Source organism: Balearica regulorum, chromosome 1 (assembly GCF_011004875.1).
Source record: "Balearica regulorum gibbericeps isolate bBalReg1 chromosome 1, bBalReg1.pri, whole genome shotgun sequence".
Classification (NCBI taxonomy): Eukaryota; Metazoa; Chordata; class Aves; order Gruiformes; family Gruidae; genus Balearica; species Balearica regulorum.
The window spans coordinates 150,958,172-150,983,737 of record NC_046184.1 but is presented as its reverse complement, the minus strand read 5'-3'; the positions used below and the strand labels follow the sequence as shown (position 1 = coordinate 150,983,737).

Below are 25,566 nucleotides of genomic sequence, written 5' to 3'. Positions count from 1 at the left end.
CTTTTTGCTGAAACTTAGTTTGTTAATCAGGGTGTCCCATCCCAAGGCTGCAGTTTTAGGGATGCTCATGGCAGCCACTGAATACCTCTGAAGCCCATGGTCAGTCCTGTAAAGTTGCTACAGTAATGTAAGTATGCTCAAATTTCTGATCATGCCAAAATACTCATCAGTATGTCTGTCCGACAAAGTGAAAGAAGAGTTTTTTCAAGTGCGCTCTAAAAATTAGCCTGGGCTCTTTTCTCCAAATGTGTTGAAATTTTGATTAGTGAATGAGAAACAAATCAACTTTTCTGTAATTTCTTTGTCACTGGCAGTATTTTACGTATTAATAATCAGGCCTACTTTTAAGATAGCATTTCACTGTGCAAAAGTCAAAATATGTCAGGGAACTGCAATATCTTCTTGTTATTAATGTCTTAAATTATAGCTAGACACCCTGTTTTTCCAGTTTTCAAGGCAAGTTACGAAGGTTTTTTTTTTTTCCAAGTGCTGAGCTGATGAGACATTAAAGGTTTCTTTTTCAAATAGTTTGGCTGTTGGGTTACTCCTTTCACTCACACCTGCCCCTTGACTTAGAATTCGTCTCCGCCTCTTCAGCATCAAACACTGAATTTACATAGGCACAAAGAAAGTGTGGAAGGCCAGCAGCTCCCGCCGTCATTAAGATGGGAATGCGAGAAGAACAAAGCAGCACAATGGTAAGAGAAATATCACAATACCCTACCTTTCTGCGAGGCTGACTAACCAGGGCTTTCCCACAGGAGGGAATGGTGCTGAGGATACCGCAGGATTAGCAGATGCATGTAGGGCTGCTGGCAATGACTAAGCCGGTAACAGCGAGCGAGTCGAAGTTCTAGACATGAGTCAGGTTTTGAACTTGTTGTGGTTTGTAGCGGCTCAAAGGGCTTTGTACGGCATCACTGTACGAGTCTGCGACTGCGAAGTGATGGGCTTACAACTGGTAGAGCCACAGGCTGCTTTGGAAGGGAGCACTCGCTTTCAGCAAAACGTCGTGGCTGAGCTCAACTCCGCGCGTTGCTCACCCACAGCACAGCCTTGGGTGTGCCTCTCACATTATTTTAATGCCTTTCCAAAGTACTCTGGCTAATTAATTCAGTAAGTTCTTCCTAATTATACAAGCATCCCTGAAGAATTTCAAAGATGCACATAAGAAGTGTGGCAAAGTTATTTCTTAAAAAATATGTGACAGAAATACAAAAAAAGCAGTGGCATTGTATATGTGTTTACCACCTAAACTAAGTAATTTTTTGTATGCATGCATGGCTTTTTCTTCTGGAATTCTAAAACACAGAAGCAAAGAAAATGAGAGGGAAGCATGGTGTCTGGATTTGTTTTGTTCCTTCAGAACTTGCTGTTCGTCCCTTTTAAAACAAGTTTGCTGGGAAGACTTGAGTAGAAAAGACTTGAGATGCTCCCTCAGTCCTGATGTTGTGGGTGTTTTTGCTGTTTCTTTTAACAAACTGTGGATGTTGTGCTTTTATTTGCTGGTGCCTGTGCCTGTGCATGAACTGGACAGAAATTTAAAGAAATAGTACAATTGCTGCATGAGCTGCCAAAACTGTATTCGTTTAATCAAAATGAGTGAAGGAGAAAGGCATCTGCTTTTCCTCTGGCATAGCCAAGTGCAAAGGCAGTGCTAACAGCTCAAGTTCCCCCATACAGAAGTAAAGCTGCTATCATCTGTGGTATTTTCCCTATCATTACCGATACTAGCTGGATTAATTTAACAGGCGTTGCACGCAGACCTTTGCTTAGCTTCATAACCATATCCATTTTTTTCAGAACAGATGAAAGTTCACAGTTGTGTTTAACTTTGCAATATTTTTCATATGGAGTTTTCACCCTTTTTCGCATATACAGATGAAACACTTTTCCTTGATCACAGAAGAGCAATTAGTGATGGGTGTGTGAGAAGTGCGTAGAATAGCAGGCACTCTCTGAATCTTTGATTCGGGAGCACTCTGAGGTGAGAAGCACATACTTTCTGTTAGATCATCTTCATGGACTTAATCCCACGGAGAAACTTGAATGTGTGGCAGACCTTTCACTTCGCACTCTAAGTCTAAAATTTAGATCCTAAGAAACCTTGCTCACCTACCCCTTCACCCCAGAGGTACCTACATTCCTTAACACCCACGTTTGCATCCAGAGTTCCTTGCATGCCTGAACACGCGCTTCTGGACATGCTTTACCTGGCCTGGCCTGTGCTGGGAACAAACCCACACGCCACGCGTGAGTCCTGCCAATGAGAATGGTCACACTGTTACGTTTAGCCCATGCTCAGGGAACTCAGGTGGGACATCTGGACTTGATATACTCCTCCGCCTGGAGAGACATCGGCTGTTTCTCTCACAACGGTGGCCCCAGCTCCTGTGCACTCTGGAAGAGGTGTCTGTCTGTCCATCCCTTTTTTTTTTTTTTTTTTTTTTTTTAACGGTTACAATTTCCTAGGCATAAGTGACTATTTGGAGAGCAAAAGAAAAATAATGCTGCTGCGTGGTTGCTAGGGTACTTGCGAGGGTGTATGGAGATGTGGGCACTGGGGAATACTCAATATAAGATATTTAAATTTTTGTCAGAGTAAGAACTGGAGTCCAGTTTCCAAGCCCTGTCTCAGGTGGTGCCCCAGTCACTAGGTTTGGGAGTCATGTGTTTGAGTGAAAAAGAGAAAAAAACCTGTCTCATGCAAAGCAGAAAGCATCAACAGGAGGGAGCCGGACAGCCCTGTGAGTGAACCCCTGCAGCCATGCTGCCCAGCCGGGGGTCGGGGCTGTCCCCTCTCTGTGCAGCCCGCCCAGCCTGCCCCCAGACACCACAGGGAAAGATTTGCAAATGGATGTTCAAACAAAGGAGGATGCTTTCTGCAGGCAGGCAGAGGCGTTTGGTCTTGCGCTGCCCCATGGATGATGGCGTTATTAAGGGCAAAGAGCAAGTGGAGCAGCACGAGTGTTTTGTGAAAGACAAGCAGCCCGTAGGAGGCATTCCGTAGGCTGGGTTTTGGGGGGGAAGCCTGGAGGACTGGACAGCAAAGCCTTGCCAGGTCCCTAAGCCTTGCCAGGGCTTGTGGCCGAGGTGTATCTGCTGGCTTTTGAGGATCTCTGCTCTCTGTTCCCTGGGCTCTGGCTGTAGCAAGGATGCTGCCACCTCCTGTGGCTTCCACGGAGCACTGAGTCCATCGTGGTACTGCTCCTGTTGTGAATCTGGCCTGATCCCTGCTGAAAAGGGAGCTTTCTTAGGAAAAATGTTCTAGAGATTAGCCTGGGCTAGTTTAAATCAGGGACTGCTAAGAGACAAGTAGCTCCAGGAGCACCAGCACAGATGAAGGTGGATTCTTGATGGATCGGTGTCTTATGGCTGATGGCCAGCTCCAACTGAAGCTCTCCCTAGTGGGACATTTGCAAAGACCTTGTTGCCATGTGCATTTGTTGGTGGCACACCAGGCAGCCTCCTCCCGTGCTGGAGTGCACCAGGCACCCTGGTATGGCCACCTGCATCATGAAACCTCCGAGGACTGGGTTCCTCCCTGCTCCATCCAAGTGGGCAGGACTGCTGGGAGAGGGGCTAGGGGGGTGCACAGGTAAGCCAGGGAGAGTGGGTGGGAAATTACACCATGGCCACACAAGCACCATTTGCTTTGGAATCCAGCTAAAATTGGGCTAAAATAGTTTAAAAAAAAAAAAAAAAAAAAGCGCCCTCCTGCAAATATTCAATAACCCCGTGGTTTGGCACTCTCTTGATAGACAGGAGTTCAAAGTTCAGCTCCCTGTTCCAAGTTAAACAGAGGGACTATTTGATGTTGTCCCATTTTACTCAGTGTGTCATAGTGCTCCACTAATAAATTGATCTGTGGAAACCATATACTCCTATGAAATGTGCTAACCATACCCTGTATGCAAGCCTTTAGTGCTTACTAAGAAGAGTAGCAATGCTTTTTAATTTGTTCAAGAACAGCTATTCAGAGCACAAATATAGAGCACAGCTGAGATTTAGGAGAAAGATGTTGCAGGGGCAAATTTCAGTGAAGGGGTAAGAGGTGGTATGAAAATGGTCATCTTAGGCTTTCATTTCCAGGCTTTTGACTGGCTTTGAAGTAAAAATGGTCTACAGGAACTATATTATTTTCTGAACACTGAAGGTAGACTTAAAACCCCCCACTTTTATTGTAGACTATTTGTTTTTTATTTAGGAGACTTTGTTAACTGTGCTAATACAGATTCACAGAAGGGTAGGGGTTGGAAGGGACCTTGGGAGATCACTGAGTCCAGCCCCCTGCTAGAGCAGGGTCACCCAGAGCAGGTTGCACAGGATTGTGTCCTGGTGCATTTTGAATATCTCCAGGGAAGGAGACTCCACAACCTCTCTGGGCAGCCTGTTCCAGTGCTCTGTCATCCTCAGAGTGGAGAAGTTGTTCCTCATGTTGAGATGGAATTTCCTGTGTTCCAGTTTGTGCCCATTGCCCCTTGTCCTCTCACTGAGCACCATTGAGAAGAGTCTGGACCCATCCTCTTGACACCTGCCCTTTAGATATTTATAAGCATTGATCAGATCCTCTCTCAGTCTTCTCTTCTCCAGGCTAAACAGACCCAGCTCTCTCAGCCTTTCCTCATACAAGAGATGTTCAAGTCCCCTTATCACCTCTGTAGCCCTACAAATACACTTTTTTCTTAGTGGGCCCACTGATTTCAGCTGCTGATGCTGCTCTGTGAGCAGTGGCAGCACAATCTGGTCTTTATGTTTTAAAGACTAAAGTTATTCCTTTTTGGAGAAGTTTGTTTTATTAGGCACATAAATTAGATAGAACCATTTTGTAGCTCTGTATACAGCTTTGGCTTCTTCTTACAAGAAGAATATATGTGTGGGAGATAAATAAGACCTCAGGGATTCAGGTGAGAAGCTTTATATATGTAACAGTCTGAGCAAGAAAAATCTACAGAACTGGCTCCATGCAAACAGGCAAACTCAATCATTGTTTCCTTAAGGCTTTAAACTTACACCACCATGAGGTGCCAAGAGACGGGGCCGTCATGGCTTTTTTTTAATAGATTTGTATACCCAATATGACATGACAACAAAAATGAAATGCTTTTAATTGACATATAATGTATACGGGTTTGGGTCACTTTTCACCACATGTCAGTAGTGCAGGAAAAAAATAACAAACACAGTTTATTAGTAACAAAAAAAATGCTACCCTTTCAGTTGCACATTGGTGGGTCGAGCTTTGATGTAATTACGCATAACGTAAAAATAACTCATCTGTCAATACCATCATTTATCGTGAAAGGACGAGCTCTCTGTAATGCATGGTTTTAATTAACTGTCACTTGCTGTCGAAGTTGAGATGCAGTATACACATTTGGCACTTAGGCGCGTACACGAGTTTTTAGAAGGCAGAGCCAAGACAGCCAAAAAACGACTCTGAAAGCAACCTGAGCGCACATGTGAACACAAGCACTTGCTATCCATAGAAAGCTTTGTCCTTTAAACAAGTTTCCTGCTTGCATCCTTTTTTGGAGAAGAATTAGCTTTTGCTGTTCGCCGTTTAAAGCACATGACTAAAACATGCCCCCAGGTCTCTGCACAGTGTGACATTTTAGACAAGCTGTAAAAGAAATGTAGTTCCTCAGTTGCTGTTGTGCACTTGATAGTTGTATCTTCCACAAATGCTGTTGCTATAACCCTTTACTTACTTCAAGCAGTCAGTCACAGAAATAAATCATTTTCTATTATAGGGTTTTGCTATAGAATTCATTGTTATGGCTGCAAGTGTGATTTTTCCGGCGCTTATGCAGGGCAACGCGTTTCGTCAGGCTAAGCCGTCTTCTAAGAGCTACCCCAGACCAGGGCCTGGGGGACCCCCGGGGACCGCCTGGGCTGGGCTCTTGAGAGGAATGGATGTGCCAGGAGGCAGGGAAGGGCTCTTCTCACAGCCCTCACAAGTCATAAACACGAGTTGTTACGTTTCACTTTGCAAGACCATTTGGACATTTCCCACCCCTTTGCAGGCAGAGGCTGATGATGCATGATGCCACGTTGCCCTGGTGGCAATGGGCCCCAAGCAGGTGAGGGTGAGTTGCCTGGGATTTCGCTCCAGGTGGGATTATTCCGATGCAGAGGCAGCATGTGCCTGGAGTGTCTTTGCCACCTGCAGTTTATCGGGGAGTTAAAACAGCTAGAGAATGGCTGCACAAAGGGAGCGGGTAGAGCAGAGGGTCGGGGTGCAGCCCACGGGAGGGAGGGAGGGAGGGAGGAAAGGATGCTCAAATTCGGTTCGGGCTCCCAGGTGTATGAAGAGCAGCGGGGACATGAGCAGTGGCTGCGGGAACAAGACGGGGTACGGGCAGGGGGAAGGGGTACCTGCTGCTTTCCACCGATGTGCTGCTCCAGCTGGAGCAGAGTGAGGAAAGGCAGCGAGAGGGGTAATGCAGAGTTAAAGAGAAGGAGTCATCGGCACCACAAAGTGCGCGTGTTGAGGAAGAAGCTGAATTAATGCGAGGCAAAGGACTGAATGGGGACAAAAATAGCAAACCTTTGGAGGACGGAGAGAAAGGTGGCATCTCTGTGTTCTGGAGAAGGGATTGCGGGGGGATCCAGGGCATTTGCTGCATAATTCATTGCTAGTGCTCGCATTAGGCCAGGAGGCCCTGATAGTGCCTGTAACTACTTCTTGAAAATCGCAAGTTATTTTTAACAGGCAGGCAGCAATGGAGCGACTGCCTAGAGCCACGTATTTCTGTTTCCCTCTCCTGTGGCTCCCTGTGAGACAGGGCAAGCTGAACTGGCCTTGCTTACGCTTCTTTTTTTTTTTTCTTCTTTTTTTTTTCCAAAGCTGTGCACCATTTATTGCATTTGACTTTGGGTTCAAGCAGCATTCTGTAGTGTGCTGTCAAAAGCTGAAATGTCAGAATGAAATACTGAATGCTATTTCCTCAGATGCTCGGTGTCGGAAATTATGGAGGCTCTGGGCTAAGTGTCCAGAACGGATTCCTGTGATTGCTGCCGTGGAGCAATGCTCCATTTTTCAATACGTTGGTCTAGGGTTGATGAAACTGATTTCTCTGAGAACCTCCTGCTGGCACCAGATAGAAGACATCATCCCCTAAAGAGAAAAAAACAACAAACAAAAACCAAACAACAAAACACCCACAGAAAAAAAAAAAGTATAAATGGTAAATCTTTCAAATGTGAAAATAGAACACAATACCTGTGGCCAAGCTGAGATTGATGGTGCAGCTTCACAGGCAGTTGTGTCAGTTCAGTTCAGCTCCAATGTAAATGTTTCTCCTCCCATCCTAGTGGGCAGATGTTAAACAGGCTCTCTTCCCACCCTCCCTTTTGCCCTGTTTTAAATCTGCTGCAAACTTAACCTGCTTTATTCAGATTTGTAATGGCATGAGGTTTATATGCTAGCTGGGACATGCAAGTACCTGGAGTCCTAGAAATGCTCATAATTTGCATTCTTAATAAAACATAATTTAAAATCCTAAATATAGAAAGTGCTCTATAACACAAATGGATTAAACCAGCTCCTTTTTCCCAGATCTCAATATCCCAAACATCCCTGTGAGCCCAGAAACTTTGGAAGAAGCCCCGTAAAAGCCTGGCTCTGAACTGCTTGAAGAAGGAGAACCAGGAAACCAAATCTAGAGCTTTCTGTTGGGGTAAATCCAGAACATGCTGATGGGTCCTCCCCAATGGCAGGGCTAATCTGTGATGCTAGAACAGCCCTTAAGGATCCTTAGTTTTGTCGCTAATCCCATGTTGCTTTCTGGTCCTGGGATCAAAGATAGGCATTATGAAATGCTCGGGAAGGGCAATTTTTTTCTGACTTTAAGTTCTATATTAACCAACTATACTGTCATTTTTCTGCCTTCTTTTCTCTATCAGTGTGATTTCAGAATACCTCCTCACAAATGTTTTTGAGTGCCATGGATTAATGCAGCACTATTCCAAATGCCACGATAATTCTTCACCCTGGAAAATGGTCCTTAACTGGTTCTGCACCGTGAATGGCATCCTTACGCCCCCACTTTTATTGGGCCTTTGCGCAATACAACGATATAGACAATAAAATCTTTGTAAATTGCTGGGTGTTATTCTCTCTTTATGACAGATATTTTCTGCCTGTGTCACTTCAAAGCCTTCAGTAATTAGTGCAACACCTGCTAATGATAGAGTTTCAGCAGCCTGAGCTCTGGGATATTCAGTTGTGTTTCTCTATGTCCTGGCACTGTCCCAAGCACTCTCTTCTTTCCCTCCTATCGTTTATTCATATATCTCAGTGCTCTATGGCTTTGCCTCCCATCAGACAGGTTCAGTGTAAAATTAAGTCCTTACTACCAAGAGTTTTCTTCCAGAGGAATTTAAGAGGCTGAACAAAAGTGTCTAACCACAGCTCAATTAAGGAGAAAATGGGTATGCCTAAAATGTGCAAACCAGGCTTGTCTCAGAAACCACGGGAACGACATGAGCTGATGCCACAGTCCTTTTTGTCATCTCCCACCAAGTGACATACCTCCTTACAGTCCTTCACTGGCAGCTGGCATCCTACCGCTTCCCCGGCAGCAGCGGCAGCGCAGGCATCCCACCCTGCGCCCCGTCCCACGGCCTGGCTGCCGGAGGTGGGGGGAGGCCGCGCCGAGCACAGGTGCCCTCGCAGGCGGCCAAACCCATTTCATGCTTGTGCCCCATGCCGCAGACTGTCGGCCATCGCCGGCTCCCTCCCTGGGCACGCCTCACACACACCTTCTTGCCCGTCTGTTTTTCCCTCCACCCACTACCTGCATCAGGGGGTTGATTTTTTTTTTTTTTCTTTTTTTTTTCACCTCAAAGTGATAGCAATTCCTGGTGCATTTATCTTAGATGATGTGGTCGTTGTAAGATGAAGTACCTGCAGCAGTCAGTCTGCGGTTGATTTGAACGCAGGCGAGTCTCGACAATGAGCTTAAAGGAGGGTGTCAGGTATAAATCTTGTCTTCAAACAGCCAGGGTGCATTCCAGACTTCAGAGACACCTCTTTGTGTGGAAGGTTGTTTTTTTTTATACCTCCTTTTTCTTTTTCTTGGACCTGGAAGAGGATGAAAGTGGTGGGGTGTGTGCGTTCGTTTAGGCTGATAATGAGAGTGGGGCTCACGGGCATGGTAATTTGGCAGCCTCTTCACTTCCTGTAACAGTTTAAAAAAAAAAATCATCCAAGGGCTGCTTAAAGACAAACATTTTTTGTTTAACTACTGGGGGTTCATTTTCTGAACAACCGTGCAATTAATCTTATTTGTATTAAAGAGGCAGGCTGCTTTTTGTAAGCTTTTCTGAGCTATAATTAATGAAGATCAAAAATGTTGCAGAGACATAATATTTAACATTTCATAGGTGCGACTACACAACATCTGCAGCAATTAGAGAAACAAAAGAAAAAGGCATTGTGTTGGGTTTTTTCCCTTCAAAGTGTCTTTGTTAAGTCTCTTTCCTACGCACAACTCTTTAGTGCTCTAGCTGTGAACATAATTTTTTGTGAGAAGATTAATCAATATTGAAACCACAGATTTCTTTTTAATTGCGTTGAGAGATAAACGCATTGTTCAAAAACATTATCGGCTAGGTTAGACTTGTGAGGACTGAGCCCATGAAGTTAAGTGCAGAACTACTTGCATTGCTCCTTGAAGGACCGGACCCAAACAAGAGTGTTTACTGCTTGCATAGTAGTTTTTAAGTAAATGCATCTGTGTGTTAAAACTTCAAAAGCATCACAGCAGTTTCATGATTTTACATGTAAAAAATCCTGGATGTCTTTACCACTAGGAATTCTGTAGCACAGATTATCTTTTAGTTCTGCTGCTTAAAAAAAAAATTAGTTTGTAATAGGTAGTAGCTTATTTATCTCTGGATGATTAAATGAAGAACAACTCTGGAATGTATCACTTGAAGATGTATGACAAGAAATGTGCATAGTTTTACCTTGGCACTAGCTGCCTCCCGCTCCACCAACTTTTCAGCTACCCTAGCAAAAGGGAAACCTGATTTTCACTGGCCTGAAATCAAAACATGGATGGCTCCAAGCGTGTCAGATTTGCAAAACAATGGCACGCTTTGCCTTTATGTACAAACAACGAACACATGACTTCATTATGCTGGGGATCACTCATTTCATATGCATGTGGCATTTTGCTAACGCTTTACAAAGGGAAGCTGCAGCTACATCATTCCAATTAGTATCAGAACTGTTCTGGCATTGCTAAGGCAAAGTCAGATCTGTCATCTGTGTGATCTGGGATAAGTCTGATCTCAAACATTGTTTGAGGAACGAGCTATGCTGGTACAATCCTAAAACCAACAGAGGCATCATCTGATGTGTACCAAACCATGTTAAGAATGAAAGAGGAATTAATCTTTGTCCTTTCTTTGTGGGATGCAATTGTCACCTGGGAGGTGACATACGAAGAAGTTACAACCCAGGGATGTCCACCATACCATATCCGTACCCTAAAAAAGTTTGTGCTACCTGACGCTGAGTCCCTCTGTCTCCAGTAACAATAAACTCTGCTTTTAGAAACTTGGAGGCAAAAATGAGCAAGAGGTGCAGGGCAGTGCTGTGTACCCTGCTGCTGTGCCCCAGCAGCCTGCTCCTCAGCTACTCCTTCCCAGGGAGAGAGCGGTCTGGTGCCCTTGTGACTGGGGGGTCCTAGTGCTTGACCCGTGCTTGATGTCTGAAGTTAGATACATTTGGTTGGAGAAATGTTTGCAAAGTTGAATCATGGAAAGTTGAACATGCTGATTACATCATATTTATTTCTGTTTACTTTGTGACTCATAACTTTCCTAAGTATATACAAGCAAAAAAAGTCTAACAATTTCTTGTATTTAAATGAAAAATCTTCCGCCATATCCAAGAGACATCTGCTCTCTAAAGCTCTCCCTCCAATTCCTCTTAAGGTCAAAACCCGACAAGTTGTTTATGGGAAGAGAAGGGATGTCAGGATGCTGATGCACGAGTGTTTCCCTCAGAGCAGGACCAGTGGTTTAAATGAGAGTGTTTGGCTTCGGGCAGAGTTTGGCTGCAGCAGGGTGGCACGGTGGCCGGCTTGGGGGTGTCGAATTAGCAGCAATGCACTACCTAAGTCCTAACAAGCCCAGGCACAAGTAAATGTCAACAGCTTCACCTTTTTTTTTTTTTTTTTTAATTGCAAAACTGTTATACACAAAAAATACACACTTTCAGCACCAAAATCTGTATGTTCTTTAAGTAATTTCCAGGAGATGAAAGGTTTTTACATTTCAACTAAAGTGAAACCCCTCCCGCAGTCCCCCCAGTTACTCATCTTCCCAAGCACTCTTTCATCTTCTTATCTTTCAGACTGTTAGATCTTTGAGGAAGAGACAGTCTTTATTTGTGTACTGTACAACACCCAGCATATTTAACACTAAACTCAAATGTTTGCCTACACTGTAAAATAGTTACCAAACAGTGTGGTTTAAGAGGGTATCGAGGGTGTCGATTTCTAACTATTAAGAAGGGAGTGAGAAACAGTGTGAACATACTGTAGTTTTCTTCAAAATGACATGGTAGAACATGAGGCCACCTGAAGATTTCAATCAGAGAGCCCCAGGTACGACATTGGTCAGTACACAGTCAAGGTTGTCTGTGTAATGACAGTTTTGTTCCTTAGCTTCTTTCTGCCCCATGCAACTTGCACATTAATCGCAGCCATCGTCAGGAAAAATTTTGATAAGGATGTTTTCAGGAAGACTTGGAGAGGTTTAAGAAGCTATGGTCTCACCATGCACACACTTGACACACTCCATTTGCTCAGGGAAATGAGGGATTTGGGGGTTTGTCTTTGCCTCTCCAGCTGTCACCTTTTACCCAACAGATCTACAGTGTGAGGTCCCAGATTTTTTTACCCTGCTCTCAAAATGCAGGCCTGCTTTAAAGTCAGAGGAACAATGTCTTTCATGACTTTCATTTATTATACCATATTACCCCTACACATATGTTCAGTTTATAGGCAAAAACACAGCTAATTTGACTCTGTATGGCACTTTTTCACATGATGTTGATTCTTTTCTCTGGTGACCTGCAAAAGTGTGAAGTGAGTAAGTCAGAAAAATGGTATTTGCACCCTCAGTTCATGTAGGAATATGCAATTGTGTGGTTACCAGCCACTGGAAGGTTATATCTGTTTCCTTTCCCTGACTACCATGATAACCTGAAATCAGAAAATCGCTTTGCATCTTGTTTTCACGTGGTGCTAAGGGTGAGATCTTTCAGTGTTGCTTTTTTTCTGCCTGTGATTTTAAATGAGCAAAAGATCCTTCTGAAGAGCTGTATTCATTTGCCTGCCTGTGTGTGGTTACTGCCGCTTGAGATGTGCTGTGTAAGATGTCCACGTGAGGCTGGCAGGTCTGACACAGGACCTGGAGGGGACCTGCAGTCTTTTGGAGTGGCACACTGGGGTCAGGCAGGGTGCCATAGCACATTGCAGATGGACCTGTGTGTGGGCAGCCATGTTGAGCTCTTCTTGAGTCCACCAACTAGAAGAATTGCTTAGCTAACAGCTCCAGAAAGCTCATGATCATCTCCTTGGTCACTGGATTTTTTTTATTTTTCCTTACATAACTTCATACGTTTCTTCTTTCTTGCTGTCATGGCGGTTCCCAGCTCTCCAAGTAACCACAACTTCTATGCTTGCTACTGCATATAGTAGATTCCTAACTTGAATGTATATATGAACACTTTGCAACACCCTAGTAGGGTCTCAAAATTATGTAGATACTTTAATATTACAAATAGGAACCAATTCTTAACTCTTAAAAAAACTTTTAAGAAAATCACAGTGAGAACAGAACACCAAAAAAATTGGCTGAAGGGCAAGATCAAAGCAGGGGTTTTTTGAGTTCTAACTCCAAAAACATTGAATATCCAAAAAGTGAACTCACTCAATTTTTTAAAAAATTATTATTATTGTAAATTTTTTATGCCTTGTGCAGCTTACCCTCATGTTTCCAAAGAAGCCCAGAACAAGATCAGGCCTGTGACGTTACTGAACAAGTAATATGAGATTTACTTCAACACATACTACAACTGCTAGATAAAGAAATTGCACCTAACTGGTAATGCAAAATATCTTTTTCAAGCCTGACCTATTGCAGGGACTAGAGATTTAATGTAAAACTTTGCCCAAAGCTTCAACTCAGTGTTATCACGGAGAGGAAGATCACTGGGAATTTCAGAAAAAACTTGACCTCTTCTTTTAGTCAAAACTTGTTTCTCTCTGTATCCATTTCTTTATGAAAGACACATGACAAAGTGGAGTTAAAGTATATGTGCATCTGAGGCAGGTCACTGATTTGTCTCTTACAGTGGTAGTAGGCTGGTGAGGATCGACATGCAATATCGCTTGTGAGGAATAATCAGGTTTCAAAGTCTAGCAGAGAATTACACCTCCTGCATGCCTTCATGCCCTTGACCCCAAATTTCTAGTACTTAATAGAAACACTCTTTGTCCCCATTACATTGAATCTAGGAAAAGCAAATTTGAGTGTGTGGTGGCATTGATCTGTAGTAATGAAGTGTTTGTAAAAAACATTGTTTGCTTTACCTTGCACTCGAAGCGCGGGGGTATAACTCGAGAGCTGTCTTGATGCAATATTCCTGACGCCGCTGAGCCTTGGAGAGCCCGCATTCTCAGTAATTGCCATCAGAAGTCAGAGCGGAGCTGTCACACCTGGGATTCAATGTCTTTCTAAATATAAGTTTAGGCTGGATGGTAGCTCAGAGGAAGTTGTACGAGGGATGAAGTCTGGCATGTCTGAGGACTGCCTGTACCTTAGTCTCAGTGCTGTAAGTGTATCAAGATGAGGGTCGGTCTCATCAGCCCTGTGTGCCCACCACCGCAGAGTTCTCCAGGCCACGTTCAGAGGAGTTTGGATTAATGTTAATAAAGGTCTCACATAGAAAGGGGCAGTCTTTTCAGCCAGTAATTTGTTTGCACACACATGCAAACCCTGCCAACACTGTTTCTAAGCAACTGAAGCCATTTATAAATTCAATTCTAATTCAGAAAAGAATTTTAGACAATAAAACTGGGAAAAGGCAGAAACAAACCGATTAAGATGTAGGATTTGCTAAGTGAAACAGTTTATATGTTTATGGTACTTTACCTGAGAAAATTGCTAATTTATTTCAAAGGAAGCTAAAATCTTTCCCAAAACCATGGGGAAACACCTTTAGCCAGGTCTTCTTCGTATGTGCTGTTTCACCCCATCTGAACTCAGTCTTCTGTTTGACCAGTAAAGCTCCCTGGAAGTATCCCTCCAGATGTGCCAGGAAAGCATTAGCTGTCTTGGAGGCACAGACTGCCAGACCTGGAGCTGCACCACCGAGCCATCCCCATCCCCAAAGCAGTCATATTTGGTCCACAGGCTAAGGAAATTTTCCCTTCCCAGAGGAGAGGAGTGCTTGGCTTAGTGGCTTCCCATCCTTCCTAAATGGAAAACTACTTTCTTTTCTCATTCCAAAGCACAAAGAAAAGGGGAAGCAGCCCAAATCACACCACCATAGCTTCAGGGCTTCGAGCATAGCAATCCCAATGTTCACAGTGTGAGACACAGTAGAAGACACCTGAAAGTGGCGAGGTGTCCCATGGGGTGTCCCTGATGAAGAGCCTTGTGAGGTGTCCTGGGGAGCTTCTCCAACCCCTGAGCTGCCTGGGTTGTGCGGGAGGGTGAACCGCAGAGTGTTGCCTACCTGCATTTGGGATATGGTGCTCGGGGGAAAATATGGGCTTCCTCAGGATTAATGCTCAGTGCCATAATGGATGGCTAATTATAGGTCTTGCAGTGAAAGAAGCAGCCTCACAGAGATCTTAAGCTACTACAATTTAATTAGAGGTGTTATTTCTGGGATATTATTCCCACAGGCCAAAATACAATTACAGTGGCGTTTTATGTTTCCTCACACAAAAAAAAAAAGTTAAATGAGCAAAGTGTGTGTTTTCAAATTAATCTTCTTATCAAGGAGCCACTCAGACACAGTGTTTCACCTTCTGCTTCCTCCTTGTAACACCATTGATACCTGGGAAAGTCTCTGGTTTGAATCTTTGCACGGCACAGGGTAAAGGGCCTGAGCAGGTACACCCTGGCAAGCTTGGTCATGCAAGCTTCGGTACCTTCTTTGAAATCACCAGAAAACCTGATCCTGTATACCAAACAAACAGACAAACAAGCCCTGTGCTAGCCAGTATTCCTCCAAAATGGCCAAGGGAAAAGAATGTTATTCCCTCTACATATAGGAGAACAAGTTCTTGACACAAGTCAGAGGTCTCCTTTGTTCCTAATGCGAGCCTAGAAATACGGTGAGCTACACTTAGGCACTTTAAGGTGAGATATTGCAGTACAACTCTTTGCACGCATCCTAATAATGGTCAAGAAAAAAGTTTCCACAAGTTGTCCATAATTGGTCTCTCCCCAAAAGATTAACTGTATGAGGCAAAAATTGGGAAAAATGAGCTGTCAGATTTTCAAGTAGGTGAGAAGCCATTTTGCCCTCTCTAAAATATCACTTCTTTGGGCAAAGTGACAGAAAGATGGATGAAGTTTGAAAGCTTGGGATTGGCATGGAAATGGCCTTTGCTGGGTTATGTGCACTTTTCCGACTTGAAAATAAAAATGGGCAGAGTATGACAGGATTAGGAGTATTTGTAGGCTGCGCCTTGGGAATAGGCTGTGAAAGAGAGGAAGAATTAACCCATCAGAACTGAGGACCATGCCTTTACTTGTTTATTGATGTGCCTGTCTGGGATATTTTCAAAGTCAAGATGCTGTTTAGAGGGTCCTATGAGTTTATTCAGGATGCCATTGAAGCGCAGAAGTCCAAAGTTTGTACGTGTCTAACACATGATGATGTACTACTGAGAAACAGCGCGCAATTGGATCATGAGAGGTCATTAAAACGGAGGGAAGGCAATAGAGAGGACTGTATTTTCAGTCTTGTTCATGTAATAACTTCAATCCCAAAACACATGGAAGGATTTTACAAGACGATATACAAATTGTGCATAAGAGCAGGCTTGTTCATACTAGCATGCTACTGGCTTCATGATGCAGGGTAGAAAATACAGCACTGTGCTCAGTAATACTTTCCATTTCCATTTGGAGCGTGTGAATTTGGAGCATGTGAACGGAAGGATAATGTTTTAGGTGCTACGGGAAAACATCAGCTGGTGAAATGTAGTTACAAAAATGGACTCTGGGTTGTGCAACATGGAGGTGGCTCAGGTATTTAATCTAAAGAGCAGTGGGACTTTGGTTGCGTGGCCACTCAGCAGGGAGCAAGGCGGTTCTTTGCGGTCCTGTGCTTTCCAAACTCTAGCTTGATAACACCTCCTTTCCCAAGCACTAAGGATCCTTCCACAACTACGGTTTAAATAGGATGCCTGTTTACTGATCTTAAATAGCACTGTCAGCAGCTTGATACTTCAAAGGTCTTGCTAGGTTGCTGGTTGGGTGCCAGCACCCTGAAGGAAGGGTGCCCGCATCACTTGGCACGGCAGCCGGCGTTTCTCTTCGTCTTGCCTCCAGACATCAGTGCCAAGCCTCCCCCTTTGCTGAAGCCCAGGATCTCTCCTAATGCCGTGCCTGCTGACCACACACCACTCATACAATAGTCTTGGCAAACATAATTAATTGTCTCTGAGATGCACAACAGCCTGGAGAGTTGCTCCATCTTTACCAGAGAAAACCTGTTCCCTGAGATGCAGGTATATGGGAACAAAGAAGAATGGATGTGGGCACTTTAATTGCCAAGCCGGGTAGACTGTTGCAGAACTACCCCAAACCCCAGTTCTCTGAACACATTTAAAGGATGAAAGTGAGTAATTCACAAGCAAAAGAGGGATCTGGTCATAACCTAATATCCCAGGCCTAGAGTAAGCTGAGTATTGTTCTTAAAGCCTGTTGGCTTTCCAAAGATTTCAATTTGTGTGACAGACTGCTAGATGTATTGCCCAAATGGTCTGTCAAATCTATCACGATGACAAGGAAATATTGTGCTCTCCTCCTTCCCTCTGAAATTCCTTGAATACCTGGTGCCAGCAGTTCAGCTGATAATGCAAAGAGGGATGAAAGCAGACAGCCTTGTCTAGAAGAAGTGACTTTTCAAATGGGCTGTGACAGGCTCCCTTCATCTTTCTGTAACGTGTCATTTTGATGCAAGCAACAGACTACAAATAAGCCCTTTGGTACAGCAAAGGCTACAGCAGTTTTCATATTTTCACTAATTATGAACTATTACTTAACTGTTAATGTCCCAGTGACTATTCCATTACTCGGAATATATAGTGTTGCATTTCAGGCTCTGAACTAGGATTTGGCTATTTTCAAGACAATTTTAAGGTTTCTGATCAGGCTGCTAAGTACAGGTCTATGCTAGAGTAAGCCTGTGGTGCTTGCAGTGGTATTGTTTAGTGGTATAGGGAAATTATACGACTACTTCCTTTGAGTGCAGTGAACACACACTGTTTTTATCTACATGATCCTCTTTTATTAATTCTGTCAACTACCATATTGAGTGCACTCTTTGTGTGTCATGGCTCAAATCCAGATGCTGTGAGGATCAGTGAGAATTTCACCACAGACTTCAGTGGGATTTCACCTGCACAGCTGTGCCTGATGCTCCACCTCGGGGAGGGAGCAGCCTTGTTCTTCCCCGAATCCCAGGTTCTTACTTTGAACCAGGATTGTTCAGACAACCCGCGTCTTCCCAAGTGTCTCAGCCCCTCCTAGCCTGGGGACCGTGTGTCTCTGCCCCCCACAGGTCCGGAGGCAGGGACCTCAGTGACCACCCTCCTCCAAACAGACAGAAGTGGGTGCTGTCAGGCAGGGAGCGTGGCACTGTATGCAGAGATGCAGCCATGTCCCTCAGTGCCTCCCAGCAAACACTGCCGGAGGTGACAGGTTTTAGAGATCTAGTACAACTGAAAAAATCTCTAAAGGACAGGGACAAAAAGACTGCCTAGAAAGCAAGATGGGACTCACAAGGTCTGTTTTACTTAGGGCAGGCAAGCACCATGCGAGGTGTGACCAGAAGCTACTGCATGCACACCGTGGAGTTAGTACAGCAGAAGAAATATATCCGTGTGGCAACGCTGGCCTCAGCACAGAGGCTGATGTATGCCTTGTGCTTTGCCTCTCCTGGCTTGGCCCCAACAAATAAAAAAAAGTAGCCTGAGGGCTACTTTAGCTTGTATCCAACTCTAAGAGCTTCAGTGGACCACTGAGGATCATGGGCAGGGTGTAGGAATGGTTACAGGTTTTCTAAGTTATTTGAAGCATCTATGGCAACTTGTCAGACTGATCCATAAGAGATAACTGAAGTCTTCTCAGTTGCACATGAACTCACCCTTCTGAGAAAGGTCCAAGGCTTTGCAAAAACAAGCATGTTTATATAAGAGAGCAAATGCTGCCTGTATTTGCTACTTCCAAAGCCATCTATGCCAGTCAGTCTATCATGGGAACATTTCTTCTGTGTTTCAGCCCCTCACTTTAAAGCATGCTCCTGCTATGCAACACAACAAACCCTTTCTGCTAGACTACTTACCTGTGCAGGCCATGCTCCAGCCTCCGTTCCTGCAGCATGCTTTCAGGATAACCTCCCTTCCCTGCAAGATGGCTTAATGGATAACCTTCAGCAACCTGAGGCCAAGAACAGGAGCAGGAGCAGCGCTGCGCAATGGGGTTGGCGTGCTGTGTTTGAGCTACCTAAGAACATGCATCTGAGGTCTGCCTATGGCTCACATAGGTTAGAAAAGTAGCATTAGTCCTTTCTGACATGGTAGAGCAATGCCTAATATGCCCATGGAGAGACGTTGTCTTTCCCAATGAAGGGAGACTCCTGTTTTCCAGCTGTAGCAGTCAGAGAGTTTTATATTCACGCATCTCAGACACAGTTGCAGATACAGGCGCTGCCAACATGCAGGACATTAAGCACAGGATGTCAGCAACAAGTGTGCGAACCATGAGAGAACAATTACATTTGCTGCCCTCAGAGTGCTTTCTTAGCTGCGTGGTGATGTAACTCTTAGACCATTCCAGGTTTTTTCATGCTGGATGTTAAGTTAGTTAAGTAAGCAGACTGAGAACACTCTAGCAGCCACAGTCAGAAGCAGCCTTACAGGTTTATTGTGCTTTAACTTCATGGATTTAGTTCATTCCCCCACTCCAGTTCCTCTCCCAGACTCCCCCCATGTTTACAAGCCTTTAGTGTTATTTTAGCTTCTCGCTCTTGCATTCATCATAGTTTGAAAATCAGGGCTGACATGATGACAAAAGTTGTCACATTGAATACATTGTTTACTTGGCTCGAACAGTTATTTTTATAATACTCCAGAGAAAGTTTCTTATTCAAATTTGCCAGAGATACTCAACAAGTTTAACTAGAAACTTGGCATTTCCTCTTCCAAAAATTCTTCAAATGATATTTTCCAGCAGAGGACTAATTGACAACATCTTGCTTCACAGAGGCACACATCCTTCTGCATTAGATTTTCTCGACACACTGGAACCTGGAGTTTGGGGATCGGCAGTTCGGCACAGCATCGCACAGCCAGTAAGCGGCTCACCTAGGAGCCACGCGGATCAATTTCCAAAATTCAATTTTGTGTAAACGAAGGATAAAAATCCTGCCAACTTGTGACAAGAGTGATTCTTCACACCCAGACTGAGATTTCTTCAGCGTTCTGCACTGTATATTTTACATACTGAATCTCTCACCAATTTAATTTTCCCCAAGGCTTTTTCATATTGTTCTAAGGGAAACAACAGCTAAGATCTTTTCCAAACCAGTGGAACGAGACGTCATGTTTGACAGGAAGGGCCTAAAATTTATGTTTTGCTTGCTTCATGCTTAGACTTGAATTTCCCAAAACAACTTCTCCAAGAGGAGATAGTCCCTTGTTATTTATATCCACTGAACACCGCAGTCACCTGTGTGATCCAGTACCGTCTGTGTCTGGGTTATTTCCGTATCGATACCTGCGGACATTTTAACCTGGAGGATGGGTAGACTACTTTAAATTTTATTTGTAAATGATAAGGAATACCCACCTCCCTGAACTATTTAGCTTAGAATTAATGCCTCCCACAAATTTGGGCTAGGTGGCTTCACTAGCACCATAACATAGTTTATGATATATGCCTTTGGCCTCCAGAAACTATGCACCCGTTTGCAGGAGCTCAGAAGCAACCACTATTAAATGTCTTTAGGGTTGCAAAATATTACTTCTAGGTATAGCCAACTGGTAAAAATCAGTGTGATTTGCAAAGTACAGTGTAGTTAAGGTAGAAGGAAGTGAGAAGACATGGTAATCCATCGGCAGCAGCCATGATTTCAGGGTGGTCTAGAGATCTTGCCTCAAAAAAGGAGCTGAGTTCTGCACCCTAGAAACATATTTGTTTTGATTAAGAAAATTTTAAGGTAAGATCATCACTAACATCGGACACAGCTCTACAGCAGGCAAAATAAATGGCTACAGAAGGCTAGTGTCTGGCTGTCCCACCAGCCACCAGGGAGCAAACAAAGCTGTTTATAAAAGAAAAGGAAAAAAAAGAAAAAAACCCAAACACACAACTTTGTCATTCTACAAAGTCTCATCTATTCTGTTTCCAATTTGTAGAACATTATAGGCTTTAAGGAGTAAAAAATGTGTTTCTGCTTCTGGCTCTTCAGCTATTCGATTTACCTTTCTCAGCTGTAAGATGATGGGTTTACTGTGTGTCATGCCTTGTCTCCTGCCTCCTCCCAGTGCCTGGACATGGAGCTGTGTGCAGGCAGCAGCGCCAGCTCCCCACAAGCCTGCATGGTGCCTGGGAGTGCTGGAGCACCCAGCATTAGTGTTGTGTCCTATTTGGGCTGTTTATCTTGCTAAGCCACCCATGCCCTACCTGTGCCACCCTTCTCCCCTCCTCACTGCTATAAATGTCTGTCCCTTTGTAGATCACACACCAGATGTGGAGGCATTCCTTTGCTGGAGAGAAGGGTTTTTTCCCAACTTGCTCTGCAGAAGCAACACACACATGTTTTTAACATAAAATGTAACTAATTAAAATATATCAAGCTGATTTGGGAGGTAGATCTCACAATCTGTCCTGTTCAGGAGGGGAGGTTACCCCATTAACTAACCCTAAGCAGCACCTCAAGGTTCTCCAGAAAGTATTGAAGGAGGTATTACCAAGTGTTAGCTAGTTTTGTGTGAGCTGACCCAACCACAGAGCAGGCTTCCTCCATTTCAGATTATCCCAGCAGACTAGAGCTGGCTGTGATGTACATACTAGCTTTCTATTCAGGATAAACTCAGTCTGGTCCCATCCCAACAGCTAGGACTGAGACTAGTTGACAGATCAGGCACACAGTTCTTCCCCCCTCCCCTGTATGTCTCCAAAAGCATTCAGTTAGCACTGACTTGCTCATCTGATGGTGTAAGTAGAGCTTTGACTTGTTTGTTAGACTCCTTTCAAAGCAGATACTTGACTCCAGCAATTGCTTTCTCTGGGTGCAAACTGAAGCAAGCAATAATACACCTTAAAGGCACTCTAGTCTATTTTTAATGCACTGTCTTCTGAGGAGACAAAAAAAAGGTAAAAAGCTAGCAACATATATTTTCATCATTGGGCTTTTTTTTTTCCTTGGGGCTTGATATTCCCGCAACCTGTAAGACGGGGTCCTTTAAAACTCCACCACCTGTAGTGATGTTGAATTTTCACTCTCTGAATGCCCTGACTTTCTGTTTAGTAGGGATCATGTAGTGTTAATGATGGGAAAATTTTAGGGTTTGTATGAAATTTAAGCTTCCCATGTTTCTTCTAAGTTGTTGGTCTTCAAAGTACAGAGGAGCTGGCTCTGCAGGAGCAGTCATTGCTTAAGCAAAACAAAGCTTCTGAGAAGTTCACTGTCTCCATGTGAAAGCCGTCCTTCAGTCTTCCATGCAGAAAGAAACACGTGCAACACTAAGACATTGCAGATGTACTCCAAAGAGACAAGACATAAGCTTCACTGTAGCATCTCCTAGGCTCTACACATCACACATTGCTCTGCTTTGCTTTTCTGCTTCAGGACAACAGTTAAATACACAAGTAGCGAGTCCCATTTTTCTACAGACGACTAGAGTTAAGAACCTAATTTTAACATATTTGGTGAAAGAGCAATTGAATATCTGCAATGTATATTTGCTGAGGTCTATATTTTTGTGTTGTTTTATTAAAATAGACGTTATCTATTAAGGAATCCTCCAGTTTGAGCTCAAGGTTGGTCATCAAGTGACATACAAGATATTTAGAGAGGTTAGTGTACAAAGGGGAGCAATTTCTTTGCTCCCTTCCAAGCAAAACTGTTCTTGCCAGCCCTCCCAACTGGATTATCTCCTGAACATGCAAGTGTGTTTGCCTGTAACACGTTCAGTCCTCAAAAAGACACATTAGAATTTGAGGATGAAAGTAGATTTTTGTAGTGGAAATATTGCGAAGATGTTCTGCCAGAAAAATCTTTTCCAGCGACTTGAGTGTCCAACTGAAAATAGCAGCTCATGATGCTGGAGTCATTGCTTTCATTCAGCATCACAGTGAAAAGATTTGAGCTGGCATGGCTCAGCAGTCTGCAGGAGATATGATGACAGTTTTCTGAGGGTGCAGATTGCTTTTGTTCTCCAGATGAAAACACTCTTACCATGGCAGTCTCAACATCCCCTTCACCAACTTGGAAAAGCAAGGAGCGTGGAGAATGGGAATATGTTGCTATGGCATCGCTGGAAAAACAACAAATTTAGTAGAGTTTACTCCAGCCGAATGAAAAACCCGGGGCAGTTGTTAGGCACAAAAGGAATCTATTTGCTGATACACAAATAGCAACAGTGCAAGACTGCTATATGTCTTACAAATGCAAGATATTTTTTCATATCTTGGTAGAAATGCCAACATAGATTATGGTGAAGAAGGGAGAACAGCAAGTCAAAAACCTTACGAACAGGTAGTAGCTTAATAGGTGAGATTTTACGGTCTCTAGTAGATCCTTGGTGACTGCGGGAGCTTTATTGTCTCCACAACCTCATCTGGGGATGTGTGAAAAAGGGCTTATAAACTCTTCAATGAAACACTCTATCCAGGATGGCTGAGGCATTCATAAAAATATTCTGTTCAATTTTAGATGTTCACCTCAAGAAAGATAGAGGAAAGCTGGAGAAAATCCAGGTAGAAACACAAACAGCGAGTGCTCTAGAAATCGTGGCTTAATGGTACAAGACTGGATGAGTTAGGACTGCTTTGCGTAAAATAGGACCAAGCTGAGACATGAGGTCAGACTGAAATACATAGGAGACTACTGCAGAGCACAAGGAAATAATCTGTTCTTCACATCCCTGGTGGGTAAGACAAACAGCAGCAGCTTCAAGAGAATGAAGAGATGTAGATTAGAATTTAAGAGAAGCTGCCTAATAGCAGGAGTGGCAAAGCACAGGAATAAATAGATGAGGGAAAACCGTGTTCTCTGTCACTGGACGTTCCCGAGACCCAGTTAGATAAACCTTTGTTGGGGTGACAGACAATGATTTTACCTTAGTGTGAAACAGAAGGGTAGATTAGATAACTTCTTGATGTCCCATCCGCTCCTTTTTTTTTTTTTTTATGATTGAATTATTTGATAACTGGTAAGTCTATAATAAGCACAGATCTCAGAATCACCTTTTTTTTTTTTTTTCTCTTCTAACAGGATGCATTTTACTGTTCTGAATTGGCAAAGGTCTATATAATTCTCTGTAAAATCTAATGGCTTTATAGTCTGGTGGTTTTGGTACTAGGTGTGTCTTAGAGGACACATGGAGAGTATATCTGAGAAGATATAAGAATCTTGTTTTAATTAGGCTAATTTAATGTACCTCTGAGATTTGTTTCGGTATAAGCTTTATTCTATTAATATTACCTCATCATCAAAATCACTCCCTCAAAAACAGGGAGATGAAGTATAGGAAAAACATCCATGCTGGCCTTGCAAAAGGAATTTTTATGTTAAAATACTTGGCCACAAATGTCACGCACATAGACACAAACTAGAAAGCTGTCAGATGTGATAGAAATGAAATATAGGGAGAATTAATTTTTTTCCATGTTTAGTAATAAACTGCATGAAGGCCATAAGATGGAGCTGCAATATGCAAACCAGTAAGCATCTATGATCCAAGTTTTCCAATAAGGGTCCATGTGAACTGAAGAAGTGTTTGCACTATCATCTGAATTGCAGGCAGGTTTAATCCAAAGCCTTAGTGTCTCATTGCTGTAATTATGGTGAGTTCTTAAGTGCTAAGAAAGTAAAAAAAAAATACTTGAATTTACAGCTGTAAGCTATTCTTCTTTCTTATACTCCTGATAAATATGAATTATCCATTAATTACCACAAATTATTTTTAATCTCCTTAGAATTATCTTAGTTATAGCCAGCTCTGCTTTCTGCCCTGCACTTCTCTTTTGCCCACAAGCTGAGTGGAGTGATATACCTCCAACCAGACACGTAGCGTTTCTCCTCTGTCAGGAATCTACTGCACTGCTTCCCAACAGCCCAACTCCCCTGTTCAGAGCCTGACATATCTGATTTCACCCCTCATCCTTCCATGGCCATACTACAATATGCATGGGACCTAGTAAGGCCATTTCTTTGAGTGCCTCCTCAGCCTCCTCCTCCTCCTGCTTCAGAAGTCTCTTCCTTATAAAGTCCAGCTGTGCTCCACCAACCTGTGGCAAGGTAAATCTGCTTTCTTGTCCACAAGCTCTCGGACAAAGCCATCCGTGGCATGTCCAGCCCTGAAAAAAACCAAACAAAACAAAGCAAAACAAAACAAAACAAAAACCACAAAGCACAGTGAGAACCTCCTCCTCCACAAGCTCCAAAATCCAGGGACTGATGAGTAAGTACAAACTTCCAGCAAGTTCTGCCTCTTCCTAGCCTAGAGGGATCCTAAATAGCTCTAACACTTCTGCCCAGCTCTGCTCCGAAACCTGTACAAATGTACCCAAACAGGGACAAAAGCATCAGACATAGGTACAGTCCCAGTGCAGGTATCGAATATGCACTTTACATTTCTCTACAGCCGGAAACAAGACACAGAGAAGCACCCGTCTCCTCTCAAGAGGGTACAGCCATGCAACTGCAAAAGCACTATGAAGGCCCCAGTGAGAGCAAAGTAACGCTCCAGTGAGAGAGGATTTACTGTAGCATGGGGAACAGGTTGCAGACAGCACTCTCCCCAAGCACACCGGCAGCCCTAGTCCGTCTGCCAGCACAGGCTCCTCTCAGCTAAGCAGTTCCTCCATGTGCCCTGCTCAGGGCGAGGGCTTTGCTTGGAAAGGCACAACCTGCCCAAGTGCCTTCTCTGTTGTGGTGCAATTCTTGTGTTTCACCTACAGTAGCTGCTCCATACCTATGTATCCCTCAGCCAGCCATCTCCTGGGTTCAGGCCAGATACCTGTATGTCTCCCTTCAGGGTGGTGTGTAACCAGGGTTTTGTCCTACCA

The 25,566-nt window shown here is 43.7% G+C and overlaps 1 protein-coding gene and 1 long non-coding RNA gene across 3 annotated transcripts in view; one reads left to right on the top strand and one right to left on the bottom strand.

Annotated features, from left to right (window-relative positions):
* The window catches only part of EDAR (ectodysplasin A receptor), a 74,210-nt gene that overhangs the window by 8,866 nt on the left and 39,778 nt on the right, over positions 1–25,566 (top strand). The window lies entirely within an intron of this gene.
* On the bottom strand, positions 6,297–20,893 carry LOC142599192 (uncharacterized). The gene is made up of 4 exons (XR_012832829.1): positions 20,754–20,893; positions 18,614–19,634; positions 8,912–9,185; positions 6,297–7,120 (listed from the first exon to the last, which is right to left on the bottom strand). It is a non-coding gene; the product is annotated as an uncharacterized LOC142599192 (long non-coding RNA).